General features: G+C 45.4%; 1 protein-coding gene across 1 annotated transcript in view; it reads right to left on the bottom strand.

Annotated features, from left to right (window-relative positions):
* Nucleotides 1-10498: 10498 nt before the first annotated feature.
* LOC119861876 (synaptotagmin-like protein 4) overlaps nucleotides 10499-12630 on the bottom strand; it is a 67771-nt gene continuing 65639 nt past the window's right edge. The window contains exon 18 of the transcript XR_006274250.1: nucleotides 10499-11973. The gene's annotated coding sequence lies outside the window, so the exon portion shown is untranslated. The remainder of the gene's footprint in view (nucleotides 11974-12630) is intronic.

The following is a 12630-nucleotide window of genomic DNA, read 5'->3' as shown; positions in this document are numbered from 1 at the left end:
GGGCCTGCTCTACTCTGATCCCAATGGATATCCCCACGGGAGTTAACACTGTGCCGCCTTTGGGGAGGCGTCTTTTCATGGGCGCGGGGCTGAGGAAGTTGTGCATGAGCTGCCATCTCTGCAGAGGGGCTGGTGCACGGCAGGGCTGAATCATTCCTTTTTCCTGCTGAAGCCTGGCATGCACTGGGTTTGGAGGCTGCCCGCTCAGGCTCCTCGCTGGGCCCCAAATTCCCTCCCTGAGGGGCACATGCAGAGGAAACGCTGTGACATGAACCTGACAGAGTTTTCTGTGTTCCCCCACAACACACACACACACACCCTGTGCTCTATGGCAGGCAGGTAGGACACTGGGAATCGCTCCTGCCCTGAGAGCTGAGTGAGTTTTCCTCTGCCTCACCCCACACTAATGATCTGACTCACCTGAAGACTGAAAATAGCAGAAGCGAATTGTGAGTAACTAGACAGTCACTGAAGGGGGATGTGTGTGAACATCCTTTCCACTCCTCGACCATGCGACAGGGTAAACGCCAAACACTGGGGGTTGCTTCTGCTCTTCCCTCTGCTCACTGGGCAGCTTTGAAGGCATGAACTGGAGCTCCTGGACTGGAAGCCCCTGATGCTGCTGATTGACCAGCCTGCCCCCCCGGGGCCGGTCTCCCTCCCATTTCAAAATTCAGCCAATGCTGCCACTCATTTCAGTGTAGTGGGTGGGAGCGTTTGATCAGTTGGTACGTAGCTGCACAGAGTTCCTTGGCGGATGGTTCCTTTGTTGCTGGCCCTGCTATTGCTCTGGGGCAAAGACCTGGCCGCGATGGTGCAGTGCTATGGATTGCAATTCAGTGTAGCCCTGAGAGAGGATGTCACGAAGGGGCAGGCTTCTTTATGTCCCACACGGCATCTGGTGCCCGCAGACATCTTCAGGCTATGCTTCTTGTAACGTTGTCTTTAGATAGTCTACAGACAACGAGCCTGTCTGAAAACCCAGCCCTGTTGCCTCTGGGCATGGTTCAGTGCAGCAGAGGGGCAGGGGCTGAATCAAATGATACAGGCAGCGGGGGAAAACGCACACTTGATGTCTTGCAGCATTCTTGCTGCGAACAAGGAGGGGCCTTGACAAGGGTCACACAGCTCGGCCATTTCAGGAGCAGCTTTGAGCAGCTGGGGTTCATTGCTTGTCAAACTGCTCTCGCGGGACAGGGAATGAGGGCTTCTTTTGGCACAAGGACCATCCCAGATCTGCCTGTCCACTCAGGTCCCAATCCTGCTCTCCTTGGCCTTCATGGGAGCAGGAGCAGGTCTGGGGCACCACAGCTGAAGAAGACATCTTGCAAGTAAATAAGGAGTGAACATTTCCTGCTCAGAAGAGAGAACCAAAATGGGGCATAACGAGGGGGCCCACTACTCACCTGTAAATGAAAATGCCCCCCCCGTACCCCACATGAACGTTTCTCATTGAAACCAAATAAATCCCCCAACCTCCCAGCAGTGGAAGCCTCTCATTAAGCACACTCATCCTGCGAGTGTCCAGCCATGTGCCAGCGCAGCATGCCAGTGTTCCAGAGAGCCAAACAGCTGGCAAAGGTGCTCTGGAGAGTCCAGATTATCTTGCGGAGGTGACACACGGTAAGTGCTATGGGGACACGTTTACACGGAAGGCTTTTGTGCTGAAAATGTAAACAGGCCCATTCTGAACGCCTCTCGCTGCTACTGTGCGGGGCCCAGGTTATTAGAGAGACAAGGTGGGTGAGGTAATAGCATTTATTGGACCAACGTCCTTTGATGAGAGACAAGCTTTCAAGCCACATAAAGCTCTTCTTCAGGTCTCAGGAAGAGGAAGAGCTCTGTGTAAGCTCGAAAGCCTGTCTCTCTCACCAACAGAAGATGATCCAATAGATATTACCTCACCCACCTGGTCTCGCAGATGGCTCGCTGTGAGGGTAGCAAGCAGCTGTGCTGTAACCGTTCTTCTCAGCCATCGCAGCCCTATGGCAAAGGAGAATTCACTCCAATTTAGGAACACCGTACGTACATTAATGAGTCCAGCAAGTGTGTCCCCACCGTTCTATAGATAATGTGCTGTGTCTTCCCCAGAGACTGCTGAGCTGCAAGTTAGCTCATGCAATGGCCAGAATTGGTATCTGTGCTACTCGTCCTGTGGCGAGTGCTAATAGGAAACCCCCATTTTCTGAAATGAAGCTGTTTTTTCTAGGTGAGGTAGAGCAAGGGGTAGCTGATCCTGCAAATACTTTCACACATGCATACCTCTGTCACATGAGTAGTTCCATTGTCTTCAAAGGGCCTACTCCGGGAAGCAGAAACAAACAGGTGTGTAGAGATTTGCAGGCTCAGAACCTTGTGATTCACGGCATGAGTAGCTACAGTGTTTCTTAAGCTTTTCCATTTTGTGACCCCCTCCACATAATACAACATCTAGCCAGCAAGAATAGGAGGGTGGCATGACCACCCCCCCGCTGCCCTCCAAAACCTGTTTGTGATGCCCTGGGAGTCACAGTTCCCAGCCTGAGAACCCACGATCTGCTATCACTTTATGATGCTGCTGAGACACTATTAATTTCTGAGTTTAATGCTTTTGTTTAATAACATTTACAATATTTGGAAGTGGTTTGAAAATTAATTTAAAAGGTTGATTAATAAAAAGGCAGAATTATAATTAATTGCAGCTGCTAAATTGACAAAACTTGATTGACGACACACTTTTTAAAAGAGCATTGGAAAAACGGGTTTTATATTTTTTTTGCAGAAATTTGCGCATAAACACAAGAATGCGGGAAGATGCCACACGACATCAGACACTCTAGGCAGACCTGTGTTAGGCTGTCTATGAAAACGAGGGGCACAGCAAAGAGCTGCAAGGGTGAGGGAGCTCATTTCTGAGTGCTATTTTACATCGGTTTCAGAGTAGCAGCCGTGTTAGTCTGTATTCGCAAAAAAGAAAAGGAGTACTTGTGGCACCTTAGAGACTAACAAATTTATTTGAGCATAAGCTTTCGTGAGCTTTTTTTTCCCCCCTCTGTATTTTCCACCAAATACATCCGATGAAGTGAGCTGTAGCTCACAAAAGCTTATGCTCAAATAAATTTGTTAGTCTCTAAGGTGCCACAAGTACTCCTTTATTTTACATAGGTTTTCTTTTAAATTTGTTAATTACGCTAGTAATATGTGAGGGTGGTGTCTGGACCGCAGTGAATGCTGGGGCGGAGAGAGGGCATCTCCCCAGGGCTAGCCCTCAAGGAGCTTTCATGGCGTCTGCTCCTGAGATTAGTGCTTACTCCAGTGGGATCACTCAAGTGAGTAAAGGTATGTGGGTTGGGTCCTTTGACAGCAGAGATGGGAAGGTGCCATGCTCCATTCTGGGGGAAACACACAAATTTAATCACCCCTGTCAAAAAGCTGGGAGTGAAATCCTGGCTTTCTTGAAAGGAGAGTTTTGCTCCAGTGGGGCCATGATATCCTCGTGGTACCTATGGTGTTGTGGCTTGCTTGGCCACCCTCACTATGTGCTTCTGGAATAATGAGAACCCGTCTCTCACTGAAAGGGCAGTGCCACCGTGAGCACTGTTGTTAGCACTGTGATCATTTGAAATGAGAGTTTCCTTTTAGAAGGAAACCACTTTCGTTGACTCCATTACAGCACAGTGCATTGTGGCAGTGCGGTAAAACCCTATCACTGCAAGTGGAGGCGCTACTGAACCATGGGCAGCGATGGCTAAAGGCCAGAGCCCCAGCCAGGACCTCAGCACTGATATTTACTAGAGCACTTTGCTACAAATATTGTACTATTTAGCCATGATTTATGGCCCTCATAAACAGCCAGTGCTTTTTACACCCACTAATTGCCAGCTGGAGATTTAAGCCATCTCCAGTCTGATGGTAGAACTACAACAGGAATACATAAAACCCTGCTCAGCACCGTACACTCCATGCAATTTTAATGCCCTTTCGGTTTCCAAGGATACTAAAAAATAAAATCAATCAACATACATTTCTGCAGCACTTTTTGTGCATGAGCCTCACAACATGGCACCCTCCCCCTCTGCTCCCAACGCCGCCTAGAAAAGTCCAACTTTATAATTCAGTGTTGCATTCAATGTTCTAATAATAGAATAACCAGATTCCACAACCGGGAAACACAGGACCTGATTTTGATCTCTTTTACACCAGTGTAACTCCATTGCTATCCATGGAGTTACACCTGATTCACACTGCTGAGAGTTCAGAGTTGGGCCTACAGGGAGAAGCTGTGGTGAGTCTATCCTCTATTCTCCACAGCCTTGGATAGTCAGTTACACCCACTCGGATTACACCCACTAAGCAGTCAGGCTGCTCAAGCTGCACCTTACACTGGCTCTGAATTTGGAGCCTTTCACTTACACTAAACTCCATGGGATTTCATCCTGGTGTACACTGGTGCAAATCACAGCAGAATCGGGCCCTATGTAGATAATGACTAACTGTCTGGTGGTGCATTATAGACAAATAGATCAATGTGATGGATTTGATTAAAATTAACTATTTGCAATAGACCATTTATTAGCTAGTTACACAAGTAAATCCCCTGTTAAATTAGACATGTCCTGGCAGCTGTGAATCCAAGACCGATTACAGTAGTGTAAATGGTCTTATATGAGAAGCACTAACTGTTGCATGCTATTGTGAAAGCCAGAAGCAGCAGGAAGACGTTAGGAGGATTATTATTTCGACGACACCAGCAGTTTGCAGGGCCTTTACTGACAAGTCTGAAGACAAAGGTACAATGGTGCCCTAAAGCAACTGAGAATTGAGCCCATAGACTCCACTAAACGTACTGTTTTTTTTAAAGAGCATTTTATGATGGTTGAAGGTGTCAGAGTGATGGCCCTGGAGTCTGACGGGTTCTCACCATCCCAGGACAGGTATAACATGATTGACAGCAGTAGCATTACACAAGGTGTCAGTTTGGCCCTGTCTCTTTTTTAGTACTATAACTTATTGTATGGTGCCCTGACTTACAGAGTGCAGCCTGCGTTTTAGTCTAGCCCCATTAGTCAAATAAAGGAAGGACTCATTGTATGTTGTCTCAAAAAGAGCCCGAGGCTCCCTAGCAAAACACTGATGTCCCTGAAAATGAATTAACAACCATTGCTCAGTGTATTGTAGGCGTGTGCTCAGGTGCCTTATTTCAGAGTATGCTACAGTTCAAAAGGGCACAGGCTGATTGGGTTACATGGCAGTTTTCCCATTCAAGAATTCCAGCTGACCAGCCAAAACTCAGATTAAAGCCAAGAGCAGATCCTCCATCAGGAATTTTATGCCCTTGTAACCCTACCGGTCTTTTCAGTGAGAGCACAGGATCTCTTCATGACCCATACATCAGGAAGAATTAATAATGAAGGGAGAGAAGGGTGTAGCAATTTTTTTCAATGCAGCCTGCCTTTAGCTACTTACATTGTTAGAAAATGGTTCTATGCTTTCCCCTTTGAGACTAGCCATCAATCACTTGTTTACAACTAGAATGCTACTTACTTTGACTTGCTGGCAGCCTGCAAGGTCAGTTTAGGGATGCTGCGCATACAGAGTCTGATTTTGTTCGACTGACGTCAACGGCAGTATTGCGATGAGCTGTGAATGGGCGCTACAATGGGCTAAGGGACAATGAAGCTGGCATGCGTTTTGAAATCCTGGTCTGAGACTAAACACAACACATGACTATTCCATCAGCTACACTTTTATCAGAAGCTCAACTATTGGTTAGACACTGTATTGGGGTTTTGTGGCTGTGTTATTAATATTTTTCCATTTTACAAACGGCGTTGTAAATAATGAATTACAACAGAAGGCCTGAAAAAAATGCCCCGAGGGTTAGCCAGCAGAGCTTTGTACTTTGGGCTCCCACCTTTTGCCTTTGTACCGGCCATTAAAATGCAGCGGGCAGGCGTAATTCTGAACCATGAGAGGGATTTCATTGCCAGAAAGGTGTGGCAGATCCAGCTGCACAACTTTCCATTTTAATAAGAAGAAAATATTTGCCTGCTTATTTAAACCCATTTCCTAGCTCAGTGGCTGTGCCACAGATTGCCGATGTGCTAAATAAGCCGGCAAAGAAATGAGCCTTCACTGGCTCCTTGTTACATTTTTGATTAACCTGATTGTATTGTGGTAGCGTGAAGGGGCACCAAATAATAAATGTTGACTTCCCCCGCCTTAGGGCCTGATCCTGACTTTACTAGGAGGGGAAGAAACTCTCCACCTCCCTGGATAGGACCCTTATTGCTTGGCTTATTGTTCAGTCTCCTAACTTCCAGATGCACATGCAACAGTGCTAAACCAAGCTCAGAGTCTGATCCACTGCTCACTAAAGTCAATGGCAAAGCTCCCATTGGCCTCAGTGGACTGATTCAGGCCCTCAGCCCATGGTTCTGTGAGGTGCCAGTGGGAGGGGAGGGTGACCAGCAGAATCACTGCTTGTCTCATTCATCTTCGCTGGGCACCTGCCACCCAGACAGTGGTTAGATTTTACCGATTGAATTCAGGGGGAAGTTCACCTGCATGAACATTAAATAGAAGCCAAAAAAGGATGTGACCCAGGGATATTAAACAAGTCTGTTGTACCAGCCACCTCAGGAGCTCTGCCAGGCCCGGCCTGTGCCCCTCAGCAGCATAATCATATATTCACCCTGCATAGGTGATTTTTCCTCCCTAGGAATACAGTTCTGCCTAGCCCCCTGGTTAGTTTGGTGTTCATCCCGAGGCTCTGACTAGCAGTAAATATTCATTTGTGCTGGGGAAGGGTGGAGAGCAGGCTTGGCTTTAGCAATGCTGTGATAAATCCATGAGCTACAATACCATTATGGGGCTGGCTGTGGGAGAATAATCAGGATGATTGAAAGGGAAAATGAGAAGTATGACAAACCTTGTAGAAGATCTGTGTAGCCAAGCTGAGAGGTCAGCTGTATGCAGCTCTCTCTGGCATCGCTTCTCCCCAAGTCAAGTATTAATTATTACTATATACCAAGGGCCAGCTACGTATACCTTAATATTGGTTTACCCCATATGCCCCAGTAGTCCCCTGGCTTCAGGGGGACTGTTCGTGGAGTGAGGTGAGGAGGGGAATAAGAATCTGGCTGTATTGTTTATGGGAGTGTGCACAATATGGAATCATAGATATGGAGGATGTGAAGGGACCTTGCACAGTCATCAAGTCCAAGCTCCTGCACTGTGGCAGAACCAAGTGACCCTAAACCATCCGTGACAGATGTATGTCCAACCTGTTCTAAAAAACTTCCAGAGTTGGGGATTCCACAACCTCCCTTAGGAGCCTCTTTCACAGCTTAACTACCCCTAATGTTAAAAAGTTTTTCCTAATGTTTACCCTAAATTTCCCTGGCTGCAGATTAACCCCATAATTTCTTGTCCCATCTGCAGTGGACATGGAGACCAGTTGATCCCCATCCCCTTTATAACAGCCTTTGGCACATTTGACGACTGTTATCAGGTTCCTCCTCAGTTGTCTTTTCCCAAGATTAAACATACCCAGTTTTTTTAACCTTTCCTCATCTATCAGGTTTTCTAATCTTTTATTATTTTTGTTGCTCTTTTTTGCATTCTTTGACCACATCTTTCCTAAAGTGTAGCATGCAGAATTAGACACAATACGTACTGAGGAGAGTGGGACAATTACATCCCATGTCTTACATGCAACACTCCTGTTAATACACCCCACAATGAGATTAGCTTTTTTTGCCCCTGCATCACATTGTTGACTCCTATTCAATCTGTGATCCACTCTAACCCCCCTTTCCTTCTTTGCCTAGTCAGTTATTCCCCATTTTCTAATTGTGCATGTGATTTTTCCTTCCTAAGCATAGTTCTTGGCATTTGTCAGCATTGAATTTCATCTTGTTGATTTCAGACCAGTTCTCCAATTTGTCAAGGTCGTTTTGAGTTCTAAACCTGTTCTCCACAGTGCTTGCAACCCCTCCCAGCTTGGTGTCATTTGCAAGTTTTATAAGCATACTTGTCTCTCTCTTATTCAAGTCATTAACGAACATATTGAACAAATAGCAGACCCAGGACTGACACCTGAGGATCCCACTATATACACCCTCCCAGTCTGAGAGCGAAGGATTGAGAACTGGTCTTTGAATACAATCTTTCAATAAATTGTGCATCCACTTTATAGTAATTTAATCTAGATCATATTTCCCTTGTTTGCTTATGGGAATGGCATGCGAGACTGTATCAAAACCTTACTAAAAATCAAGATTATTACATCTACTCCTTTTCCCCATCCACTAAGCCAGTAGCCTTGTCAAAAAGGGAAATTAGGCTGGTTTAGCATGCTTTGGTTTTGACCAAGGCATGCTGGCTAGTCCTTATAACCTTATTATCCTCTAGGTGCTTAGGAATTGGTTGTTCAATAATTTGCTCTCGTATCTTTTCCTGCTATTGAAGATAGGCTTACTGGTCTATGATTTCCTGGGTTCTCTTTCTTCCCCTTTTTAAAGGTAAGTACTATGTTTGCCCTTCTCCAGTCCTCTGGCACCTCCAAGAGTTCTCAAAGATAATTGCTAATCATGCCAAGATTGCTTCAGTTAATTCCTTAAGTACCCTAGGATGAATTTCATCAGGCAAGGGCCTTGGGGCCTGATGCTTTCTAGACATATAAGAGCACATCATGCAGGAGCCCAGACCACATCTAGATGTAATCTCCATTTCAGAAATGGTTCCATCATTCAGTAGGATTTTGCTTTCTTGGTACTTTTGAAACAGGAATTGTTCATGTGTTGGGCCTGATCTCACACCACTTTTATGCTGGTATAAACATCAGTGGAGCTACTTGCCATAAGATCCAGAATCAGGCTCACTGTTAGAACCCTGTATCTGAACATTGGCAGGAAAACCAAACATGACTAAGATACCAAAATGTAAATAAATAGGGGAGAAGTTAGTAACTAAGGGCGTGACTACACTTGCAGATGTAGAGTGCTGTGCGTTAAACCCGCCTTCAGAACGCGCAATAGGGAAAGCGCTGCAGTTTGGCCACGCTGACAGCACTCTGGCGCGGCCACATTTGCGGCACTTGCAGTGGCATTGGGAGCGGTGCATTATGGGCACCTATCCCAGCATGCACGTGACTGCAACATGCTTTTCAAATGGGGGGTGGAGCGTGACAGGGAGTGTGTTGTGTGTATGTGGCAGGGAGAGAGTGGGTTTTTGGGGTGCTGAGTGTGTGTCAGCATGCTGTCTTGTAAGTTCAGACCCCCCTACCCCCCCATTCACTCAAAGCGAACAGTAAATGTTTGCTTTCTCTTGGAGCTGATAAGCAGCCGGCTTCTCCAAAACTGAGCTTTGAAAGGGCATTTCCGCATTCCTGTAGCTGATTTCACAACAATGACAAGAGTGGTCACTTGACTTGAGGGGATTATGGGATGTTTCCAGAGGCTGAGCAGAGCGCAGTAAAGCACCACCTCGTTCACAATGGCACCGCAGCGCTCCAGCCAGGGCGCAGCAAACGTTATTCCACTCGCTGAGGTGAAGCCCCAGCAGCGCTGTAGCCACGGAGTCAGAGTACTCTACGTACCTTGTCAGTGTGGACTGGGTGTGAGCTAGTGCACCCAGGGCTCCTTTATTGCGCTGTAACTTGCAAGTGTAGCCAAGCCCTAAGAACAACTACACTGAATATACACTTATCAGAAACTGAAGTGTGGTTTATTGATTTTATTTTTCACACACAGGTCAGTTTTACAAATTCCTTTTGGTTTATTTAACCAGCTCACAAAACACAGTATTTCTTCTTTAAGCACATCTTATTACATAGATTTATGTTGTTGGGTGGACACCTGCTCGGGCCCAGAAGGGTTTAAGATAGCCCTGGGAGAGGGCTGGGGCAGGGGAAGAGCTGGGCTGATTGGCAGAGCAGCCGCAGCTGGGGGCCATGTCCCAAATAGACCCAGCGGGCCTTATAAAAGCCAGGAGCAGAAGAACACTCTCTCTTTAGCTCTGAGAGGGAGGGATGTGGCTGCAGAGACTGGAATAGAGAACCTAGTTAGCAGCAGGGCTGGGAGAAGGCCCAGAGAGCTCTGGCCTAGGAACGCCCCAGGCTGCAGGCCTGGGAAGGCCTATTAGGTATGGGGGTTGCAGGGGCAGCCACGGGTAGGCAGAGGCAGCAGGTCCAAACCCAACCTTGCCTGTGATGAGTGCTCATACTGCAGTCTACCCCAGGGTGCAGGGGCTAGCTGGTGACTGGCAGGAACCTATGACTGATGTGAGGTAGGAATAATGGGTGTAGGGTTCCCCTGGGAGGGGAGACCCAGAACTGTGGGGTACTGTCAGGAGGCAGCACCCAGTGAAAGGGGCTCTGGGGTCCTGGGAGGGACACAGAAGCCAGCAGCAAGGGGAGACACCGGCCTGAAGAGGGTGCTCTGGAGGCTGGCGAGCTAATTTCCTGAGATGACCAGCAGGAGGTGCTGCTGGTGAGTCTGTGCCCTGTGACAGGGGGTCTACTAATATTTCTCTCTGCAGCTTATAAGTTTCACAATAAGATCAGTTTTGCTTTTCTCTCTGTCTTGGTCAAGAGTAGAGCTGGACAAACACTTCGTAATAGATACTTTACTTAACCAATGTTGACTTTTCCAAGTACAGACCGTGAATCCCTAGATACTCTTCCAGATTACCAACATTAATTTGGTGAATAATTTGTCCAAAGATTGTTCATGAGCTGTTTGTTCCAAGTAGCTGGTTAATAATCTGAGCAGGTCTGATTAGACACAGGTCACATGATATGCTTCTGTTTTCTGACTGGAGGAGCAAAGCTTCTTATAAGCTGGCTTCTTATACACGTCCTGCTACTGGTGAATTAGAAATTTGCTATTTGAGCAAAACACTCCTGCTTGTAAATTCACTTGCAAGATATCTGCAAAAAGCAGATATGAAAGGGGTATGAGCACCAGGAAAGCACATGCACTCATGAATGCAGAAGAATGGTCATGGGAAGCTTTTCCCTGCAGAATTTGCCCAGCTCTAGTCATGCTATTAACTTTTTCCATTTAAAAAAGGGCCAGATCCTGTAACTCACACAGGTAGGCCTACTCCGGACAATAGGATTACTTGTGTCCCACCAGTAATTGGCGGTTGCAGGATCAAGCCCTAAGGACAATAATTTTGGTTTCAGCTGCATGCAAAGACACACCTGACTTCAACAAAGTTGCATGTTTATATCCAGAGGCATTATGGACCTAAATATATTTACTATACATAGTAAATGCCCTATCTCGTGAAGGGACTTTTAGTCCATCATACAAAAAATAAATACAATAGCATCCTTTTGGTACGTTTCCAAATTAATCTGCAGCACATGTTAACATGGACCTGTGCTATAGCAGCCTATAACATTTAGATACTTTACCTCTTGCAGGCAGCATTTACAGATTACAAATGTCAATGTAAGACCCATACCAAAGGCCATTAAACTTTTATTTGCTACAGGTTCCTCCACTCCTATGTATGACACTGACATGTGACAAAGTGCCTTGCATTTTTGCAGATAAAGTGCTTTTTCTCATAAGTGAAGCAGATATGACCTCATACATAATACATGACTATGGTACCACTGTATTATGCTTGGCGGTGTAATCTTTTACTCTGATGCGCTAATAAATACTAAAAGCTTCTGAAATAAATCAGGGCTTAATTTACCAAAAAAACCCACAAAAAAAACAATGCACCTTAAAACAAAAATATCCAGATCACAATATCTTGGGCTAAACTCATCCAAACTTTGACACCAGGGATGAACTTGGCCCTGTAACAATGATTATTTAACTTTGTTGGCACCATATTAGGAAATAACTGATTCTTAGATGTGGCACTAATGCTGATATGAAATAAATACTTGCATGAACTTTTCAAATTACTTTTTGTGTGTGTAAACAGCAGTTTTGGCACATTCATCATAAATTTAGACACTGTAAATCACTGAAAGGAAAAAATAGATGTGCATTTGTGTTATGACCCAAAATGTTGATACCCATTATTCACAATAAATAGCACTTCACTCCACAGATGGTAGTCCCACTGACTGTGGGACTCAGAGTAAGGTATTATTCAAATAGTATGAGCATCAGAATCTGCTCCTATGTAAGCAGAAAATTGGTATGTTACAGGCCAGATTTTCATACCCTTACTCAGGTTTAGTAGCACCTTAGCCAAGGAGTAATCATCTCAACTTTGATGGCACTATCCATGGAGTAAAGCATTACTCAATGTAAAAGTATCTGAATCCAGTCTGAAAACTTCATTGAAACCAACTTTACTACCGTGAGTAGCCTTAAGATTTTAAATTGAGTAAATCCCACCGTGGGACCAATCTAGCTCCTTTGTCTCACACTTCAGAGACAGTCAATGGGATACTTCGTGTGAGCAAAATGAACCAGATTGGGATTCAGACAGTGTGTATCTCCATTTGATCTTGTTTTCCTATGAGCTATTTCTTAGTGCTTCAACACTACAGTTGGCCAACATTTTTCTAACATTGGTCAAAAAATTGTTTTACTAAAATGAATTTTTGAATGGAAAAAGCTACCAACATCAACTTAACTTTTCAGGGTTTGTAAAAAGTGTCTATTACTTACT

Source organism: Dermochelys coriacea, chromosome 9 (genome assembly GCF_009764565.3).
Source record: "Dermochelys coriacea isolate rDerCor1 chromosome 9, rDerCor1.pri.v4, whole genome shotgun sequence".
NCBI lineage: Eukaryota > Metazoa > Chordata > Testudines > Dermochelyidae > Dermochelys > Dermochelys coriacea.
The sequence above is the reverse complement of the archived record's forward strand: the minus strand, read 5'-3'. Positions and strand labels throughout refer to the sequence as shown.